The sequence below is a fragment of the Lactuca saligna genome, chromosome 7 (assembly GCF_052625555.1).
Source record: "Lactuca saligna cultivar CGN05327 chromosome 7, ASM5262555v1, whole genome shotgun sequence".
NCBI lineage: Eukaryota > Viridiplantae > Streptophyta > Magnoliopsida > Asterales > Asteraceae > Lactuca > Lactuca saligna.
In genome coordinates this window covers 74,743,304-74,748,070 of record NC_136423.1, presented here as the reverse complement: position 1 = coordinate 74,748,070, position 4,767 = coordinate 74,743,304, and the positions used below count along the sequence as shown (strand labels likewise).

The 4,767-nt window shown below is 29.8% G+C and overlaps 1 long non-coding RNA gene across 1 annotated transcript; it reads left to right on the top strand.

The window, feature by feature from the left end:
- Nucleotides 1-671: 671 nt before the first annotated feature.
- Nucleotides 672-3,779, top strand: LOC145006524 (uncharacterized). The gene is made up of 4 exons (XR_013662931.1): nucleotides 672-1,011; nucleotides 1,485-2,508; nucleotides 2,588-2,692; nucleotides 3,569-3,779. It is a non-coding gene; the product is annotated as an uncharacterized LOC145006524 (long non-coding RNA).
- Nucleotides 3,780-4,767: the final 988 nt, after the last annotated feature.

Here is a 4,767-nt window from a genome sequence, read left to right as displayed (position 1 = left end):
CCCATCAATAAGGATCATAGTTAATGACATGAGTATGAGAAAAATCCTTATATAACAAGTATTACTAAATGTGTGTGTGTGTATATATATATATATATATATATATATATATATATATATATATATATATATATATATTCTTTCTAGAAGAATCTCTTACTCATTTTAGCCTTGCTATACAGAGGAAGATTAATCAAGTCCATACTTGATTGTTAAACATGGATTACATCTCAATGTTCATGACTCTAAGTTATTTGTCAGATTCAAGATCTGATATAACATTTTGGTAGTTGGTGGTTTAACTAGAAACCATCAAGAACTCAACAATGAGAGATTCCACATTTCTCAAGTTATATGATTTCTACCATTATGGTGAACAATTTATGTTTATGAATAGCTACTATTCATGCTCAACGATTCCTTATTGAAACTAGTGTCAACAATTGTTGCATCCGGCTATGGTTCTTGAGCTGCTTCGAGTTCCACGTGCCTCCCATTTGCTTTGTCATTAGAAGCTTACTTTCTACTAACGTAATTTTCAAAGGAATAAATGATTTATTCTTGGTGGCACTACAAATAAAATTATATTTAGTGACAATATGTTTTTGTGCCACTATAGTAAAGTGGGGAAAATAGGTAGCAACCAAAATTTTTTCAAATGTAGTGAAATTATTAGGGCAAAGTTTCATCGGGTAAAACTAATAGATAAATCTATCTCACTTTATTCCCTCTTCCGTTCTCCCATGTCACTCACCCCCTGGTCGCCGTCATCCACTTACCCACTCATCGGTAGTCCCCGTCATCCACTCATCGGTAGTCCTCTTCGCTTCGTACTCACCATCGGGCCCACATCGTGGTTGGTGCCTCAAACGCCGGTAACAACCTTCGAAGAAACCACAACTGGAGCTAGGATACATCGGTGACCACATTTTATGAAGACATGTGTTTTGCTATTTAATGTGGATTTAGCTTCATATCTGCTCTTAATTTTCCTCCAACTGCATATTCAAGGTATGATTAAATTGGGTCTTTTTATAGATTCCTTGATTAGGTCGAGTAGATGCAATTGTTAGAGGGGGTTTGACGAAATTGGGTCTTTTTATTGATTCCTGTGATTTCGTCAACATCAGGCACCAATTTCTCATTCTTCTTCTTGTTCTAGTTTCTTCTTTTCTTTCACAAGATTTTATGCTCTGTTATTATATAGCTATGCTAATGTTGAAGAATTATGGTTATAGGTCAATAGGTCATCATGGTGTTAAGTATTTTGTTGTTGAGATCATTGAAAAAAAGATGAAGATAAGGTGTTTGTAGAAATTCTCAAATGAAAAAAAAAATCATTTTATAGTGCGATTAAACTACATTTTCGAGCTTTGTAGTGTCTAGGTATATTTTGAACTAAACTAAAGTTTGCAATGAACTTAGAGCTTGTATGACTTCATAATTCTATACACACTTATATGATTTTATGATTTTATGTGAAGGTGATTCATACTAGACAATTTGGATTTTGATGTCAAGTACTCAAGTTTCTCTAAAAGATTAAGGTGCTGTTTGTTTTTTCTGAGGCAAAATGTCTGCAGTCTGCGGATCACATCTGTAGACCTCTGCAGTAGAAGAGGTGGACCAAACGTCTGCAGTCTGAAAAAAGAAGACTGTTTGTTTTTTTAACATCTGCGGGCTATTAAAATAAACTGAAATCTAAATAAACTGATTTTTTAAAACTTCAAAGCGAATTTTTTATATATTTTTACGACTTTATTATAAATATATAACGAATCTAGATCAACTTTTATGTATTATTATATAAAAAATAAAAATAAAAATAGTATTAATTCATATACATATTTGATAAAAACCAACAACTTTGATTGCAAAGTTATAACTAAACATTATAATTAGTGATCAAAGAATTTGATACATAAATAGATGGAAATAAACTTCGATTTTTTTAAATAAATCTATTAAAAACGTACGATAAATATTTTCTCGAGAAATTGATGATACTCTATTAAATAAAGTTTTACAAAATTTTGGCAAAAAAATATAAGAATATATTATGATTTTTTTTTTCATATTTATATAAACAACTTCAACGACTATTATTATAATAAATTTTTATTTATAAATTTGTTAAAAATATCATGTTTGTATCGTCAAATGTTTTTTTTAAGTTTTGTAATTTTTTTTTTCATATTGTTTATCATTAATAAAGTTGGAAAAAATATAAATTAAAAAAAAAAAACTTAAAAAAAATAAAGATATATATGTTTTTTTAAGCTAGAAGATGTCTGAAGATGTTAGAAGACTCTGGTCCACATCTGCGCCAAGAAGAGGGCGCGCAAACATTTTTAGGTCTGCAGTCTTCAAAAAAACAAACAGTCTGCGAAGACTAATGTCTGCGCGTGGTCTGCGCGGCGCAGACAGAAGACGTCTCGCAGATCTGCAGACAAAAAACAAACACTACCTAAATCTTCTTTGAAGTTGCACTTCCATATAGTTATTCAGGTAACTTGTGTAGCTTTTTAATGTATGATAACTGTGATATGTTAAATTAGTAACTTCAATCGACGGTGCTGTTTTTCAGAGTTCTTGGTTGCTGATTTCAGTTGGGATCGATCAAGGGTGAAATACAAAGGCGACCAATCAAGAATAAGGCAAAACTTCAGAATTCAAATTTCACAGCATTTGGGTACGTTTCTTTTTGGAAGTTTTCTTGAAAATTTTGCAATTTTGAATTTAGGTAACAAGATGTTAAAACTATTTCTATTTTGGTTGAGTTGTCGTTCTTTGAGGTTTATAATTTAAATTTGGGGTCCTTCTACCAATAATTCTTGTACTGAGGTGGAGTTCGAAACATTGCACAGAAGGTGTTCGATAAATATCCCCAGCGAGATTACATTGTTCTTGATGAGTTTTCTTGCATATATTACGACTGTTTAGTGTTGGGTCTCAAGCTGTAATAGGTAACAGGAATATAGGACTAGGGAAAAAGGGTTCTAGTTCTTCCGTTTTCTTTGAATATTGATTAAAATTTAGTTTTGTTTATTCTTGTCGGAGTTAAACTTTAAAGCAAAGTAGTTATTTTATTATGTAAAGATATTTGGAATTCGTCATGTGTTTGGTGTGTAGGATTTGGAATGTATTTTTTTTGTTTTGGAAAATGTTTTGGAATGGTAGATCCATTGTTTTTATAAATCATATATGGTTTATAAATATGTCAAGCGATTTATAATCTATGTATGTTTTTGTTTATCTTTTGTTAGTAATTACCCATTAGACCCACTAACTTCATACATGACCTTTTTTTGCTTACTTGATCGGGAGGTCTAGAAATACACCATTGAAACCCACCAAGTCTTCCACTAACGACTTCCAAGTCTTCCACCAATGACTTTCAAATTATCCATGGAAAGAAGTTGCTCTGTTGAGTTTTGATTTATGTCTTTATAAATGAATATTTTGTTGCATCTAATATGTTGATTTTTTTTTTTTTTTCTGTTAATCTTCATGTTCTTTAAATTATTTCATAAATTGAGTTAATTAATAATATATTGTGGTTAAATAGGTTTTGCTGGTGGTTCGTAATTTGGATAAACAAGAGGAGCAGTATACAAAGTTCAAGGCCAATCAAGTTTTATTTAGTTTGATAGTTTTATGTTTTGAGTACTACCACAACATTTAAACTTTTTTTTTTTTTTGAAGACGTGTGTTTTAAGTATTTTGTTGTTACACACGTTAAATTTAAGTTAAAATAGTGATATTATGTTCTTCATTTATTATCTTAATTGTCTTTTTATTATATTATATTCTATTTAAGTTTAAAAAATGGACCAAATCTTTGAATATAATGTTTTTGTGGTAAAAAAATATGACACTAAAAGCATGGGATATTATTTATTTTAGCAATTATATAGTGACATAAAAATAGTGCCACTAAAACTCAAAAGTTATTTAGTGGTGTAATAAAGAAGTGTCATTAAAACCTAATAAGGTTGCAGTAGCACAACAAAAAAGTGTCACTAAAGACCTTTAGTGGCAGTGCTTTTAGTGACATTTTTTTTTGTGCCACTGACTCCCCAAGGGGCCTTTAGTGGCATATTTTCCGTTTTTAGTGACACTTTTTCTATGCCACTAAATTTCATTTAGTTTGTAGTGTGGGTTTGTATATAATAATTTATATGCCCTTTTAGAATATTCTACAATTATGTAATTAGTCGGTGTTTGTATTCTAGATACAATTAATAGTGATTAAAGTATAATCCCAAAAAAGTTAAAAGGAGGACATTTCTACCGATTAAAAAGTAAACTATATCAAGTAAAGTTTAATTCACCATTTATCATCACGAAGGTTTAGATGGTATTATTGGGTTGTATCTTGTGTTCAATCATATACATTCATTAGAAAGGAAATCATACACCAAAGTTTATAGTTCTGTAATAATTATTTTCTTTATACTTTAGTGAAAATATTATTAGGAATCTTTTATATATAAATAAGATTCACATATGTCAAATAAACTACATTATTTTCCTTCAAAGGTCCCTTTCTTGAAGTTGGAATATGTGAATTTCATTTATACAACAAAGATAACAATGTCATGAATAAGTTTGATTTAAAACAAGTTTAAGTCAAAAGTGCTTGCATATAGAAATTAATTTTATAAAATATTGATATTTATTTTGTAATTCTATCAAGAGATCTAGTCTCAAAAATAGAAGTCAATCATTTCAGAATATGAGTATTGTCGTTATGAAAAACGATCT